This window comes from Ovis aries, chromosome 12, assembly GCF_016772045.2.
Source record: "Ovis aries strain OAR_USU_Benz2616 breed Rambouillet chromosome 12, ARS-UI_Ramb_v3.0, whole genome shotgun sequence".
In the NCBI taxonomy this organism is placed as follows: Eukaryota; Metazoa; Chordata; class Mammalia; order Artiodactyla; family Bovidae; genus Ovis; species Ovis aries.
Window position 1 is genome coordinate 41239145 of NC_056065.1, and position 17432 is coordinate 41256576.

Consider the following 17432-nt stretch of genomic DNA (forward strand, 5'->3'; position numbering starts at 1 on the left):
AGAGAATGAGAGAGAGAGAGCATGCTGGACTGAGAGCTGGGGATCCCGGAGCCTCTTTGCCCTGAAGACAGCATGGAGTCCTCTTTCCAAGCCCGCAGGATTTGTACTTGAATCTTGGCACAGTGCAGCAGCCAAGATGCCAATCTGGCAAAGAGCCGCTTAGGAAACGCGGGCTGCTACAGAAGTCGTGCCAAGGATCCACAGTGATGAGGGCTCTGATCCATTTCTGCCGCTCGGGAGGCCAGTTGGAGGCTGCCTCCCAAGGCACCAAGCAGCCAGGAGAGAAGCGGCAGCAGGTGTCCTGTCTCCCCGGGGTCCCCATCAGCCCTGGATGGTTCTGCCTATGGTTTGCACACAAAACCTACTCTTCTTGGCCTGGGTCTGGTTTACTTAGGACTAGGGACACTCGGCAGCACTTGAGGGACAGAAGGACCATCCACACCCAGAGATAGCTCTCTCACAACAGAGATCTAATAGTGGCTCCTTAAAAACGAAACGAAGCTAGAGCAATTGTCACCATAGGAGCTGCCATTCCCTGAGCGGCTGGGAAGCCAGGCTCTTACAAGCTTATTTCATCCATTTTTTATTGCATCCTCTCAACTGCCCTGCATATGGCAGGTCGTTCTCCGTATTTTTAAAATGAGAAAACAGGGGCTCTGGGAGAGTAAGCCACAAGCACAAGGTGACACCGCTAGTGAGTGATAAAGCTCCACCTCAGGGTCTGCACCCAGCACACACGGACAGTCAGTCCTCGCACCCCCTCACCCCTCCTCTGAGCTTCAGTGGGGGGTTGCTTGCCTCTCCCATGTAATCTCCTGCCATTGCTGTGAGTGCAATCAGGGCCCAGGAGCCAGGCCAGGCTCTGGCAGCTGAGAAGAGGAAACTGACAAAGGAGGAGGAAGGGGTTTGTTTCAGGCCCTCATCCTGTCCCCATACTGTGTGGAGTTAAACTGCCAGCGAGGTCTCCATCCAGAAGCCCGCAGGGATGCAGTGTCACATGCAAATGAAGGCAGTTAATGGAGTCTGGAGCCTGCTTTGACTCCTGAGCCCCCAACCCCTCTCCCCACAAGAGCCTTGCATTTAGGGGCCAGGAGACTAGGCGGAGCCTCCTGCCTACCCGCCTGGCAGACAACTGTGGGGCCTGAATTCCTCCTTTACTGATTAGCTCACCCAATGTTTGATGGGTTGGAGGGGAGAGGGCGGCAGGATGGGGGTGGGAGGTGGGAGCAGGGCTGGCTGAAGAGGGTTAGATGGGAATCCCAAGCCAGGGATATCAGTGAGGCTCTGATGGAGCTGAGGGGTTATGACACTCCGTCCAGGCTGTGAGCCAGACAACCACCCATTGAGAAATCTTAGCTATCAACCCCCACCCTTTCACCCTGGATCTCCATCTTGAGTGCGAAAGTGATACATTTGAGCCACCATATTTCATAGACATGTTTCAGGGATTCTCTAAGCATTTGATTCTAGCCTTAATTTTTAAATGTTTTAAAACTATTTTGCAAGCTGCAAGTCGCTCAGTCGTGTCTGACTCTTTGTGACCCCATGGACTATACAGTCCATGGAATTTTCTAGGTCAGAATACTGGAGTGGGTACCCTTTACCTTCTGTAGAGGATCTTCCCAAGCCAGGTCTCCCACATTGCAGGATTCTTTACCAGCTGAGCCACAAGGGAAGCTCAAGAATATTGGAGTGGGTAGCCTACTCCTTCTCCAGGGCATCTTCCCAACCCAGGAATCAAACCAGGATCTCCTGCATTGTAGGCAGATTCTTTACCAACTGAACTATTAGGGAAGCCCATACTGTAGGTAAACTTCAATCATGTCCATCTCTTTGTGACCCTGTGGTCTGTAGCCTGCCAGGTTTCTCTGACCATGGGATTCTCCAGGGAAGAATACTGGAGTGGGTTGCCATGCCTCTTCTAGGGGATCATCCCAACCCAGGGATCCAACCCACGTCTCTTATGTCTCCTGCATTGGCAGGCAGGTTCTTTACCACTAGCATCACCTGGGAAGCAACAGCCACTCTCAAATGCGTTCTCTACCCAATTTTAACTCGGGCACAGCCCCACCATAACTTGGGCTTCTCCTGGGTCAGTGAAGAGTGTTCCAGGGATGAAATGTGAGCAGTTTAAAAGAACTGTTGACATTTGCTATGACTTATTTACACTCTCCAGGATTTTCTGGGCACCAACAACCAAAGCCAGTTAGAGGCTCCACTTCATACTGACAAACGCAACTGACATCCACTGTCTTCTTTTATGCCATTGAGGATAGCTTCTCTTTTTGTCACTGATTTACTTTGAAGTAGGCAGTATGGGACATTGGGCGTAACAGAGGTTGCACAGCACCTCCAAGGAGGAGAGGCTGAAGACAGTCGTGAAAGTAGGGCTTGAAGTTGTATCTTCATGAGATAGAAAAAAATTTTGATTTGGGGAAGAAATTAGTGGTGGTGGTGGGGTGCCACACTGCTCTTAAAATCATGCCTTTTTTGGTCTTAGTACTGAGATTAAAGAGCCTCTTGTTGAAGGTAAAAGAGGAGAGGGAAAAGTCTGACTTAAAACTCAACATTCAAAAAACTAAGATCATGGCATCTGGTCCCATCACTTCATGGCAAATATGGGGAAAAAATGGAAACAGTGACAGACTTTATTTTCTTGTGCTCCAAAATCACTTTGGATGGTGACTGTAGCCATGAAATTAAAAGACAAAGAAAAGCTATGACAAAACTAGACAGCATGTTAAAAAGCAGGGACATCACTTTGCTGACAAAAGTCCATATAGTCAAAGCTATGGTTTTCTAAAAGTCGTGTATGGATGTGAGAGCTGGACCATAAAGAAGGCTGAGCACAGAAGAATTGATGTTTATGAACTTTGGTGCTAGAAAAGACTCTTGAGAGTCCTTTGGACTGCAAAGAGATCAAACCAGTCAATCCTAAAGGTAATCAACCCTGAATATTCATTGGAAGGACTGATGCTGAAGCTCCAATACTTTGGATACCTGATGTGAAGAGCCGACCCACGAGAAAAGACTCTGATGCTGGGAAAGATTGAGAGCAGCAGGAGAAGGGGGCAACGGGGAAGAGATGCTTGAATGGCACCACCGACTCAGTGAACATGAGTTTGAGCAAACTCTGGGAGATCGTGAAGGACAAGGAAGTCTTGCATGCTGCAGTCCATGGGGTCACAAAGAGTTGGGCACAACTCAGCAACTGAACACCTGGGATTATGGATAAGATTTCATGGGAAATGATCGGCACTGCTCAATAAATAAATAAATAAGACAGATGGGAAGCATAGTGGAAGCAGACTACTGGATTAGTAGATTAGTTAGATTAAGTGGTCTCTAGGGCCCTCTGCCAAGGGAGCCTGGGAACTTATGATCCATGGTGACAAGATCCTCCATCTGTTTTCCCGTCCACCTGACAGCCCCCTGTGGGGAGGGATGACACCTCATATTCTCCTGGTTCTGCAGTGAGCCCCCAGGGGCCAGGGACAAGTGTCAAAGCAGCATGAATTCACAGGACATATCTGTGAATGTTCAAAGACAATATGTGGGACTTCCCTGATGGTCCAGTGGTTAGGACTCTGCACTTTCATTTCGGAGAGCATGGGTCCAATATTTGGCTGGGACTAAGCTCCCACAAGCTCCTTGCCAAAAAAAAAAAAAAAAAGAGAGAGAGAGAGAGAAAATAAAACACAATTATGTGTGATGATAAGAAGTTCACTCCTGGGCCAGCCCTCCCTCTCACTTGATTTTGGAGGAGCTCTGCCTTGCTCTGGCCACCTCTTGAATCATGCCTAACCTCCAGCACAGGTGAGATCCTAATCCACCGAGCTGCTGGGATGGACATCCTGAGACCAGCACTGGGGTCTCTGGGATGACTGGGGCACCTGTCTTTCAAGGGCTCCTCAGAAAGGGGTGCACAGTGCTGGGGGGTCAGGGAAATGGAGAGAGAAGGGTTCTAATTCCTGCCACATCCCTGGCCACAGCTCAGGTCTTAAAATGATGCTCCACACAGAAACAGTCTAACCCTCTTTAACTCATAAGAGATTGGAAGGTCGGGGCTTCCCTGGTGGTCAAGTTAGGAATCCACCTGCCAAGGCAGGGGACACAGGTTTGATCCCTGGTCGGGGAACAAAGTTCCAACACACCGCAGGGCAACTAAGCCTGTGTGCCACAACTACAGAGCCCACGAGGTGCAACTATTGAAGCCCGCCTACCCTAGAGCCCAAGCTCTGCAACAAGAGAAGCCCTTGCAATGAGAAGCCCGAGCATTGCTACTAGGGAGAAGCCCCAGCTCACTGCAACTAGAAAAAGCTTGCATGCAGCAACAAAGACCCAGTGCAGCCAATATTAAATAAAATAAACAGAAGAAAGAAAGAAACTGGAAGGTAGCTGCCTTCTGCTAAACCTGGACTAGAAGAGACCTCTACCCTTGAGAAGTCAAGAAACATCTCCATGGGGATCTTGTTCCCTTGAGAGAACCCAGCCTTACTCTGGGGTAGTCTGGGAGTCAGTATTCTTGGGCTCAGGTGTTGAGTCCTCCCAGCTCATGGGAGAAGTGGGTCTGGGGTTTTGTGGCCTTCTGGGCATCTCACCATTCCCCTCTGGGGATCCTGACCCTAAGGGGCTGAATTCTGTCCTTCAGAGCAGCAGTCTCAGGTCACACTGGGCTCCAAGTGGGTGCCGCATTCCCTGCCATGCCACGTTCCCTGCCATGTTTCCAATAACCCAGACAACTTCCGGTGCTGCTGTCTGCCCTGGGCCCTGGCTTATCACCAGAACATTTTCAGCTTTGTGATCAGAAGGACAAATCCAATCACTAGCTTTCCAGCTTAAAACTCTTCAGGGGACATTTCCACAACACATAGAACAGACAGAGATCAGCTCCTTTACACACGAAGAACTTTTGCCTCACTCTCACACCTGGGAGCCCCAGGGGCAGTGTTTGTAAGCCCAGAACCCCAACTCAGTAGTGCTCAGGACAGACTTTGTTAGAAGGAATGCTCTAACTTGGGACTAATCGGCCAGACTCTTCCCTCTGACGCCTCCTCATGATTCCGTCATACACTTCCTGAAATGGTTGGAATTGAACAGTGGAGATGGCCATCCTCAAGTCCCCCCTTCTGCTCTTAGAACAGTGGGGCCACTGGGCAGTCAGCTCCACAAATCTGGAATTCCAGTTGGGGGTGGGGGTCTTAGAGGTCCTGGTTCCCTAGGAGCAGATTCCTATCTTCTTTAAGGGGAGCTGATTCCCCCAGGGCTGGAAAATGAGAAGTTGTAATTGTTCAATCAAAATAGTTGTGTTAGGCTTCCTTGGTAGCTCAGTGGTAAAGAATCTGCCTGCCAGTGCAGGAGACATGGGTTTGATCCCTGGTCCAGGAAGAACCCACATGCCTTGGGGCAACTAAGCCTGTGTGTCACAGCTATTGAGCCTGTGCTCTAATGCCCAGAGCCACAACTACTGAAGCCCGCTTGCCCTAGAGTTCATGCTCTGTAGGAAGAGAAGTCACAGCAATGAAAAGCCCACACAACTCAGCTGGAGAGTAGCCCCTGCCCCAGCAACAAAGAACCAGCACAGCCAAAAATAAACAAATAAATAAATAGTCACAAAATAGTTCTGTCCTCAGTGAGGGTGGAGGAGGGGGAGCTGGATCTTAATTTCACCAGCTGGGCTCCTCCTAAGGCAATTTGGGACCAGAGTTTGCCTCTCTAGTGCCTCCCACAATTCCTCCCACCATCACACCTCATCATGAGTCATAATTTCTCTGTCTGTGAAATGGGATTATTAACCTGGCATGAGATTTGACTATTTAGGAAATTCGAACTTCTGTGTGTTTGGGGGAGGGGACATTTCTAGGTATGGAAGGAACTCAGGCAGTATAGGTGGGTGGGAAGGTAGCAAAGATGAGCTTACTGGGGGGTGTTGGGGGTGAGACTTGAAACAGCTGCCCTAGGTGGAGGGTGCTTGTTGGCTGGTTGACCCTGACAGTCCTGAGCTAGTCCCTACCCATCTACCCTGCCTCTCAGAGGCTCTGCACCCTTAAAGTGACACCTGTTCAACAGGAAGGAGCCTGTCAGCCCCTCCCCAGGCCTCAGAACAGCCAGAGTCCCACCCATCCCTCACAGATCTGCCAACCTGGTCTCACACAGGGAATTCTGCTTCTTGACCATGCAGCACCAGGATGGAGAGTAACATCAGGTAGTCAACACCTGCCGATCCCCTCTGGGTGCAGGGCCTGAGTGCCATGCAAGAGAAGATGCTCCAGTCTGAGCACCTGGTCCCTGCTTCTGGAAACTGCCAGTAAACTCTGACTGGGACAGAAGCCCTGCCCTGGGGAGCTCTGACGGTTAACAAGGAAGATCTAGGTCTCACCTTGGAGGACTCTAAGACTGATGAGACACAGCTGCTGTCCTCAGGGAGCTCTGGTTTGAGTAACAAAAGCAGCCTCTGCCCCAGGAAGCCTCCAGTCTAATGGGGGAGACCTGACTGCTTCCCTTAGGGATTTCCCAGTCTGCAAGGGGACCCACAACTCTGGCCTCGGATATTCCCAGGACATGGGGAAAACTCTGCTGGACGGAGCTTCTAATCTGTGGGTAAAAACACATTCTTTGCCATCTAGAGGTCCCCACTGTGACCCAGCAGGGAGGCCACAGGCCCAGTGACAGAGGGAGGCACAGACATAATTATTACTGATTCAAACACACACATGTCAATCCAAACCCATTATCTGAGCCATGGGAGAGCCCCCTGAACAGAGCGAAAATGTGTGACCCCGGTCAAATCATTTAACCCCTCTGAGCCTCAGTTTCCTCTCCTGTAAAATGCTGGAGGTTTTGAGAATGAAGGGAGGTAAAGGTATACAGTGAGTGGTACCCAGTAAGGGTGCAATAAACAGTAGCTGCTGTAATTATGAGGAGGGGGAAGAGCGGGCGTGGGGCGTGGGGGTGGGTTCCTGAAGTGTTCATGCATCTGTGCCTGCATGTGTGGGGGGTGGACACAGGTAGCCCCGTCCTCAGTCCTCAGTGGGGTGATTGATGGCTTCGGTGGGGCAGGTCAGCACAGGCCCAGGCCTGCCTGGAGGGGACCATTGTCTTGGCAAATGAGGTTTGGCTTCTCCACAGGGGCAGCTCCATCTGCTTTTATTTTTCCCATCAGCAGCCTTGGGAATTCCCACCCTCCCAAGGCCTCACACCTCAAAAAATTCTATGTAAGGGTATTATTTGGAGGGGGGAAGGTGGGTGGAGTCCTATCATCTCCTGGTACATTACAGGTACTGGCCAGCCCTCTTCCTCCTCTCCTAAGCCATCCCCTTGGTGCCCTCATCCCCCAAATGTCATTATCTTGGTTCCCAGACAATTTTGTTGGACCCATCACTTAATCATCAAGTGATAGAATGCCTGCTGTCAGTTCTGGAAGAGGCCAGTGTCGGGTAGGAAGACACCTGGAGTCAGGCAAGCCTGGCTGTGCATCCTGGCTCCAGCATTTAATAGCTGTGTGACCCTGGGCAAGCCAACTAACCTTTCTGGGCTTCAGTCCCACATCTGAAAAGTCAGTGTTTGTTTGGGTATTATTTATAGGGCATCGACTATTCTTAAGACCTAGGGCTTTATGTGTATTATCTAATTTAGCCCCTTGAAGTGGACAATATTTTTCAGGTAATAATGACAGTAACAGTGGATCAACATCAGGACAAAGATTTGAAGGATTTGCTCAAGGTTACACAGTAGAGTGAATGGGAGAGTGGGGATTTGAACTTGTGGCCACCTGACTTCAAAGGCCACATTTTGACCTTGATGTCTCCTGCTTACTCAGTAACTAATACCAGTGCTGAAGCTCTGACTTTTAGATATGACAAAATGGGGCCTTACCCCAGAGGCTGGCACAGAGGGGGCTCCTAAAAACTTGAGGTTCTGCAATTATATCATCGCAGCTGCTCTGGATTCTAGTACTTGTGCCCCCATACCCACTCAGGGAAGTGTCTCAGACAGTCAATGTCAGGCCATGGTATTGTAGTTGGGGGGTGGGTGGCTGCCAAAGCTGGGACCTGGCGTGGGGGCAGGGTCTTTCCTGGGAAGACGTGTGCTCCACTGGCCCCCTTGAGAGGAAGAGCTGGGTTGGACAAGCAGAGGGCATGGAGCAGCAAGAGAAGGGAATCTCACCTGAAGGAGCGAGTGGAGTGATGCCCGATGACTCCTCCCCACTCCAGGAACATGCCCAGCTCTTGCTCACCTCAGAATGCGGAATCAGGGAGGCCAGGATGCAAAATCTCTGCTCTGTCACGTTTCTGGCTGAAACAAGTGAAGGTGCAGGCCACAGAGCTGCTAAGCTAGTCTGCTGAATTCAGGCAGCTGCTTCCCTGTCTGGTCTATTACCTCTGCTACAATCAGGCACAAAAGTCATCCTCAACTTCTGGAGGCATGCAGAGGCCCTGGTGCCACAGGGACTTTCCAGGAGAATTGCTCCCTCTCCAACTGCCCCAGCTCTGGTCCTTTGCTCTAGAGCCCACTCTGCCCCTGGCCTGGCCAGCAGGACCCAGTGGAACCCAGGGATAACCTGTGGTTTGCAATTTTCATCCCTGTCCCCTTAGCCAAGGATTCCATTCATCAGAACAAATATGGACAGAGCACCTGCTGTGTCTCAGGCACTGGGACCATAAGTGGAACAAGACCCACGCTGCCCAGGGAAGTGCAGCCCAGGAGAGACAGGGAGGCAAAGGGGGAGCAGGAGGGCTTCCCACAGGACGGGCCATCTGACCTTGGCCTGCAAGGGGAGACATTTCAGATAGAGGGAAGAGTTCAGAGTCCATCAGGGCATGGAGACGGTCTGCCTTCTATCATGGCCGAAAACTCTGATGCTGATGGGGGCGTGGTGGGAGGCAGGCAAGGTTGTTACTTCAGTGGAAACAAGGAGCCATTGAGGGGGTTAGGGATAGAGGAAGGCAGTGAAAGTGGCAGGAAGGATGGTGAACAGGAGTCTGGTCGGTATATGTGTGGGTGTGTGTGTTCTCAGTCCCATTCTTCCCTCTCTAAAGAGAAAGGCTCTGGTTGCCAGTCCTGGCTGGGGCTGAAAAACTCAGCTAGGAGAATCTAGAACCTGCCAGTCAGGAGATGTTATAAAGTTGCCCGCATTATGCCACTAAGTCCACATCACTGCCTGACTCCTGGAGTCGTGTGCCACCTGTCATGATGACACAGATGGTCAGAGGGTTTGAGTGATTCCCCAGCAGGTTCAGGATCCAAAAGACAATCCCCCCCCCCCCCACCCCGCGGAAAGGAAGTGGCTTGTAAGTGAGAGACACTGAAAAAGAAATAGAGGGACTTCCCTGGTGGTCCAGTGGCTAAGACTCTGCACTCCCAATGCAGGGGTTCAGGTTCCATCCCTCGTCAGGGAACTCAATCCCACATGCGGCAACTACAACCCGGTGCAGCCAAATAAATACGTATTTTTAAAAAACAATAAAAAAGAAATGGGTGCAAGATGGAGATTCGGAATTGGCAATGAGGCACACGGATGTCTCTCAATCAATGACCAGCTGTTGGCAACATCAACAGCCACACTGATCTCACTTTGAAAGCAGAGGCCCTTTTTATTCTGATTTTTAAGCTCCGATTTTAGGACAAGGAGAGAAGAGGAGGGAGAGAAAGAGAGAAGAGTGCCTGGAAGAGTGTGTAGGGGGAGGTGATTGTGATAGGGGAGGGGCCATAGTCAGGTTTCTTTTCAGGGTCTCTAAGCCTTGAATTTTGGATCCGTTTCCCCCTTTCTGTGGAGCCTCGTCCCCACCCACCCAGAGACTGTAGAATCACCCATGGCCACCCAGTGCGTGCTGCGCTGACATTCCATATGGTTTTTCACCGTTTCCACACACATCCCTGTAGGTCGGTGCTATTATCCCCGAGTTATCAAGGGGACACTGAGGCTCAGAGAAGTACGTTCCTTTGTCCAGGATCTGTCCCTCGGGCTCCGTCTGCCTGACTCCGGAGGGGTACTGAACCAACACTAGGGCACTTCTTCCATGCCACCAGGCTGGGAGGTGGGCAGCATGGAAGAGTGCTCTGAGCAAGAGAGAGCAGACCGAGGCGAGGGCCGAGGGAGCACCCGGTGGAGCAAGGGAGGACTTGGCGGGAACCCAAGAGGCCTCACGTCTCAAACCTGGTTCCCTCACGGCGCCTGAGCCCCTGGTGCGCGGCTGGAGAAAAGCAGGCAGTGGGCAGGGAGAGGGCCTGAACCGGGGCCAGAAGACCTAGCCCAGCGCCGTCGGGATCACTAGGGCGTGGAATTGACCCGGGTCGGGATGGGAGGGCCCGGGCCGGGGCGCACCTAGAGCCTCCCTCTCCCTGCGCACACTCCAGCCCCGTAGGTAGCCTTGCTAAAAGCCGAGGACACTCCTGCCAGCTCTGCCCGGGGCTCGGGGAGTCTTTCGAGCTTCTTCAAACAACGTCAGACTGGGATCCTCAGCCCGAGAGACCACCCGGAGACTCAGAGACAGAGAGACAAAGAGAGACCGGATCCCACAGCGAGAAGGCTAGTGCGGAGGAGGAGAGTGGGCGAAAAATGAGTCCGGGAGAGCGAGGCGAGGGCTCACGCGAGGCAGTGTCAGAACGTGGGAAAGTCGGTGACCGGAGGAAGGTGGGCAGACGAGGAGCTCCGGAGCAGAGCCAGGAGCTGAGGGGAGACGCGTCGAGGAGAGGAGGCGGCGGACCCACCGACCGACGTGTCCGAGGGCCGGGAGGACAGGGAAGAAAGCAGCATCCTCACTTCCAGCCTCAGTCCCCAGCGCGCCTGGCTCCTGAGCGCTCCAGGTAGCCCACCTTTGTCCGGGCGCGCAACTAGGTGAGGCGGGAGGGCGGGGCCGGGGGCGGGCCAAGGCCATGCCTTACCTGTCTGACCCGCGGCGCGGGGGCCGAGGGGCTCGCGGCCGAGCGCCCGCGGAAGCCGAGCGCAGCAGAGGGCAGAGCCGCGAAGCCAGGACCTCGAGGAGAGGTGCGCGGGCGGCAGGAGGATGTGCCGAGGCTGAGCCGGGCTGGAGGGAAGGGGGAGGGGGGCGGGCGGGAGGGAAGGGGGCGGGAACACGGGGAGGGGAGAGGGAGGGGTGGCGGGGACAGGGCTCCGCTGCCCCCAGCCGAGGGGCAGCCCTGGGCCGAGCCGGGCCCAGCACGCTCCCGGCCAGCGCGCCCTTGCCAGCTGCGCTCGGCGTTCCGGTCCGGCTCCCCAGAGGCCTAGCCGCCGCCGCCGCCGCGAGGGCGCGGGGCAGACAAAGAAGGTAGACAAAGGCGGGCGCAGCCGGGCGGCCTTGCGGGCACCGGGAGAGGCGGGCCCACTCCTCCCGGTGCGTAAGAGCCGCCTCGGCGCGGCCCGGGGCGCGTGGGACGGGCGGGGCGCGGGCAGCGGTGGCGCCTCTGGAGCGGCCCGTCCGGGAGCGGGCGACAAAGGGCCGCGGCAGGGGGTCCCTGGCGGACCCCAACAATGAATTGGGGCTGAGCGCTTAGTTGCGGCGAGTCTGGCCGAGCAAAGGCCGACGGTTCTCCAAAAGGATTATTCCGCCTAGGCTGTCAAATGGGAAGGAAGAAACGCCCGGTACGAGGAAGGCGGAACCAGGCACCGCGGGGCCTTTGCAGCCTCGGAAAGTGAACGGAGTTGGGGGCGAGGTTCTGGGAGGGGTCGCTCTTCCATGTGGGATTCTAGGGGGTCTTAAAAGCGTTATCAGATGAGACTCGGGCGCACTGACGGCTGGACTAGAGCCCCCTTCCCACTCTCACACCCTGGGAGGGAAGGGGAAAAAGACAGTCCCCCTACCTCACACACACACACACACACACACACACACACACAGTGCGAGGAAAGGGGAAAAAGACAGTCCCCCTACCACACACACACACACACACACACACACACACACACACACACACAGTGCGCCTCTTGCCACGCCTGGTCCAAAATAGGTCTGACGCTCCAAAACCCGGTCCAGGCAGGACAAAGCCAGCGCTCGGGGCCGGCTCATTCATCACTCACAGAGTGCCGACCCTGGGAGTCCAGGAATGCTATGTATGGGTCCCGCGGCCCCCATAACTCACGGCGGGGTCAGTGGCGCCACCAGCACCGCAAAGATCAAAGAGCGGTGGGGCGGGCCGGGTTTGCGCGAAGCATCAGTCTTGCCTGGCCCCCAGAGCTGTCCCTGTGGCCTCTATTTCGACTGTCTTCTTTCTCCGGAGGGTGGCAAATTATGGCTCAGAGGTTTAAGAGCTCCACTCTACAGTCAGGTAGATGCCTGGGCTCCTTTTCTGATGCCATTCCCCCTCTCCTTCAAGTGGCCTAACCTCTCTGAGCTCACCCTTAGCCCTAACTCTCAAGAATCAAGGATTAAGTGCAGTGGCTGTGTAAGGAGATAATGTTCCTAAGGTCCTGGCCCCACAGGATATGATCTAGAAAAATTATCGACTGTTGTTATTTTAATAGGAATATTGTCAGCCTGTTGGGCTCCAGTATGGACTGGGTTATGAACTGAGCAGAGACATGATCTGACTTGTTGTTTAGTTGGTAAGTCATATTCTACTCTTTTGTGACCCCATGGACTGTATAGCCTGCCAGACTCCTCTGTCCATGGGATTTCCCAGGCAAGAATACTGGAGCGGGTTGCCATTTCCTTCTCCAGAGGAATCTTCCTGACCCTGGGATTGAACCCGAATTCAATCTGCATTGGTAGGCGGATTCTTTACCGCTGAGCCACCAAGGAAACCCTGCATAATTTTATTTAGGTTTTAACTAATTGGCTCTGATTCCCAAAGTTAAGAATAGACTGCATTTGGCAAGGACAAAAGCAGGGAGACCAGCTGGAAACTGCAGCAGAAAAGAGGCAGTGGTAGCTTGGGCCTGGGAGGAGGACAGTGGGCATGATTCCCCCTGTCCAGGATGAAGCTGTGGCCCAGCATTAACTGAACCAGAAGTGAATTATTGGCTCCTCTGGTTCCAATGCTGTTGTGATGGATATTCATTGGTAGGGTGGTCTTTTGGATTCTGTTTTCTGGGCCCTCTCAGAGTGATGCTGTGGGGAAAGGTAGATGTTAGGAGAAGTCTGGAATCCTGTCCTATCCAGGTTTTGTGACTCTGGGCCTCAGTTTCTCCATGTTTGAATGGCCAAAGTGGAAACAACTCAAATACCCATAGCCTGATGAGTGAATAAACAAAATGTGGTATATTCATGTGGTAGAATATTATTTGACCACAGAAAGGAATGAAGTACCAATATCTGGATGAACCTTGAATACAGTATGCTATGTGAAACAGACCAGACATAAAAGGCTGTGTATTGTGTGATTTACATGAAATGTTCAGAATAGGCAAATCCATAGAGACAGAAAGTAGACTAGGGGTTGGTTGCCAGGAGTTGGGAGAAGGCGGGAGTAGGAAAGTGGCTGCCAATATGTGTGTGGGTTTTTCTATTTGGAGCAAAGAAAATGTTCTAGAATTAGATATTGGCAATGGATGCACAATTTTGTGACTATATTAAAACCCACCAAATTGCATGCTTTAAAGAGGATTCTTTATTGAATTATATTTATTATTTATTTAATTATATCTCAGTAAAGCAGTTATTTTTAAAAAGTTACAGTTGAGCTGGATCAAGATCTCTTACCCTGTGGTCCAGGATGACTTCAGAGGGCCCAGCAACCCCTAAAATGTGAATAACAGTTAGTGTCTCTGTGCACTTCTGTGAATAAAGTTTCAAAGTTCAAGAAGAAATTATCTGTAAGGTCCCCCTGACCAACAAGGGGATCAATGACACTAGAAAGTCAGCAGAACCTTGGGGAGGAAATGGCATGGGGGCTCTGCCCTGGTTGGTGATGTATTGGAAACCATCCAGTGCTACTGGGCTAAGGCCAGGGCTTTGACCTGAGTCTGAGGTCAGCAGTGGACCCCAAGATCTGGGGCAGCTGCATAGTCCGGCCTCACACCAGAAGGCCAGATGAGTAGGGAGAGGCGCTGATTTCAGCTGTAGCTCCTTATCTTTAGGCATCTTGGGCCATGAGGATGCGCGTCCCCCTTCAGGGCATTTGGGGGGTTGCCTGCTGCCTGGGGAAATGAAAATAGCAAGAGGGTCACAGCTATGGATGCTTTGGATGGGGTTTTGAAAGGCGTGATGGCTGGTCCAGAGTGTTTGCTCTAGGGGCTTAGGTGGTTTGTGTGTGTGTCAACCTTAATATCATTGTCATGACAGCCATTAATTGGGTATTTATGTGCCAGACGTTGTACACTTTGTGTTTTTACAAACATTATCACACATATTCCTTGCTCAACTCTATGGAATTGGTGCTACCACGATCCCGTTTTACAGATGAAGACATCGAGATTCATCTGGTTCAGGGGCAGTGGTAGGGACAGAAGCAGCAGCCTCTTGCAGCAGGGTTTGAGGGGCGCTGTAGGGAGTGCATTCTGCAGCTCTTGCTTGTTTGTGAAAGCAGCTCTTCTCTGCATACCACCACCTAGAGCCCATCCACTGAAATCAGAGGCCTTTGCTCTTCATCTGGACTCAATAAGGACTCATGTCAGGCAAGTGCCAGTAAGTCACTATCCACCATCATTTCATTCCTTCAGATTCTTCCATTCGCTCACTGGACACACATTCATTTAGAACCTGGATCTGGCCAGGCACTGGGGAGGTGCTGAACCCAGAGAATGAATGAGGCTGGGCCTCTGCTCAGGGGGCGTCCCAGCTGGCTGGGTTCCTGAACATTGTGGTGAATCCCACTGTCAGCAGTGTCCACTGGTGACAGTGGGATTGTCACCAGGCTAAACTTGGCTGACTCTCTTGTGGCCCCTCCCGCCTTCCTGTGTCTGGTGTCCTGGGAACCTTAGGCAGGGATGGGATGGATGATATGTCCTGTGATCATCCTGGTGGGAATGAGAGGAAACATCTTAGGGGTCTGGACACTTCATTGCTTGTTGTTATACCCTGTTTGTTCATTGTGTGTTGTTCAGTGAACCCCAGGAATCTTCCTTTGTCTGTGCAGTCTTGGCAAAATTCTTACATCCCATCTTCTCTCAGTTTCAATTTAAATGTCTCTAGGGAGTGAGTTTCTTTCTGTTCCCATTGAAGACCCTTAGGAACCTGCTGCAGTTGGCAAATAAGCTCTTTCTCCTCCTAAATATCTACCCTTCCCTCCCAGGTGCCCTCCTACATCTTGTCGTTATGGTGAAGAATATGGAAATAACTTTGAAAAACAGACTCCCGGCAAATGGGTATTCAAAAATGTAATACATTAACTCCATAATGTAATCTAGGTCCCATGACCATCCATCATGCTGATGTGATTAAGATACGAAAAATCAGATGCCACGTGGACAGAAGTGACAGATGACTTCTCAGAACTCTCTCATGGTCCCATGCTGATTTGGCCCCCTGCCCCTGCCTATCCCCAGTCTTGGCCCCTTTGGAACCCTGAGGTCATCAGAGGTTTAGGGAACATCTGTCCAGCCCGTTCATTTCACAAATGAGATGGAGGCCTTTTGGGAGATGGAGTCAGATTAGTTTGATCCCTCCTCATCTGTCTCCTAGCCCCCCTTCCTCTGTTTATGGCTAGCTCTGAATCCAAAGCCCCAAACTAGTATTTTTATGCAGTTTCTAGTTGACAAGGTAGGTACCCCAGGGTCAGACAAAGCTGTTTGGACCTCAGTGTCCTCATTGGAAAAATGTGAGTTTTGGGGTGTTTGTCTACCAAGGTTTCTCTGAAGTTCTTTAGCTGTGTGTGGCAGGAGACCTCTGAGTGGCTTGCACTATGTCTTCTTGGGGTAGGGAGCTGGAGCTTAGGGTCAATGGAAGGAACACTGGCATGAGTCCCCAGGTCACTTACACTGTGCCTTGGAGGCCACCCCGAAGGAGTAACTGGGCTCTGAGCTTCTGCTACCTAGAGCTCCATCCTAAGGGACTTTTCACAAGGAACTGCCCCCTTAAGACTGCCACTTTCTGTTACCAATGAAAATTCTGCTTGAGCAGCCTTCTGGGAGGGGCAAAGAGGGACACTCATTTTCCCCAGTTTCCCAAGTATCCACAGTGATTAAGTCTCAAGGAGCCAAGGGACACCTGCCTACAAACAAGTGAGCTGCTCAGCTGGCTCCATATGGAAATGGTCCTCTCCTATGTGATGTGGGCGGGGTCTCCAGATCTTGGGAAGGATTGCTGTGCCCAGAATATGCTGCCAGGCACATCCATTTCTAAATTAAATCCTTCATTCTATTGGGTTAAACATTGCAATTTTATGAAATGCAGACTTTCCCTAAGCAATTAGGTTGGTTGCAATTCCCATACCTTCTTCAGCATCAGGCCCCTGGGAGCTTGTTAAAGGGCCAGTGCCCTATTGTGCACCCCGACTGATCTCATAGGTCTGGGAAGCCCAGGTTCCAAGTGTTTAACAGGCTCCCCGGGGATTTTGATGCAGATTTCCTGGGACTGCTTCTGAGAAATGCTCTGCTAGCATTTTTGGCTTAATGGGCCAGGTTACTTATTCTCTCCCCCATCACCGCTGCCATATGAAATGTGTGAAGGCAGGTTTGAAAGCATCTGGGGTGAAAGGGGTGCAGGTTTCTGATACTAAGCAGTAAACAGTAAACTTTCCTGGCTAGATCTGTGTACCAACAGATGGGCGTGATTTCTAACAAGCTTTTGTGTCCCTGGAGGTCAAAGACAAGATCCCCAGATTTCTGTCCCTGGTCTGTTGTCCATAACTCCACAGCCACTTCCCTGACCTTGGTTTTTCCACCTGTAAAATAAAGGAGTTGCAAATAAGGTGAAGCCCTGGAGTTAGAGTAGAAGTCAGAACTGGGTTTGTATTCCAGCTGTGTGATTTGGGCAAATTAGGAAACATCTCTGAGGCAGTTTTACCATCTATGAGGTAGGACTGTAAAATGGAGGCTTGGCTGTTATTGTTAATGACAAAATTAAAGAAATCAGTACTTGAAACATAGTGGGTGTTCATGTCAGTAATTATTTTAATATTAATATTATTTCCCAGGATCCTCTCAGCCCTTCCAGAGTCCATGCCTCTGGGGAACATTTGGGCTATAAAGTGAAGTGGCAGAAGACATCTGTGTCCACACCCTCCCCCAGTAGCTAGGTAACTGGGGCAGGTTACTTCACCCCTCTGACCCTTGTTTGGCTTATCTGTAAAACGGGGACAATAATAGCAACTGTTGCAGTGGAATTGTTTTGAGAATTTAGTGAGCTGGTTCACGGACACACTTGGCTCAGCCTCTGGCACTTGGCTTGCTCTTGTGCTTTGTGTACATGCTCAGTCGTGTTCGACTCTTTGAGACTCCATCCCATGGATTGCAGCCTGCCAGGCTCCTCTGTCCATGGGCTTATCCAGGCAAGAACGTTGGAGTGAGTTGCCATTTCCTCCTGCAGTGGATCTTCCTCACCCAGGGATCGAACCCC

At 51.7% G+C, this 17432-nt stretch overlaps 1 protein-coding gene across 1 annotated transcript in view; it reads right to left on the reverse strand.

Annotated features, from left to right (window-relative positions):
* DRAXIN (dorsal inhibitory axon guidance protein) overlaps positions 1–11019 on the reverse strand; it is a 31971-nt gene extending 20952 nt beyond the window's left edge. Inside the window, exon 1 of the mRNA XM_015099216.4 lies at positions 10885–11019. The gene's annotated coding sequence lies outside the window, so the exon portion shown is untranslated. The remainder of the gene's footprint in view (positions 1–10884) is intronic.
* Between the last annotated feature and the right edge of the window lie 6413 nt (positions 11020–17432).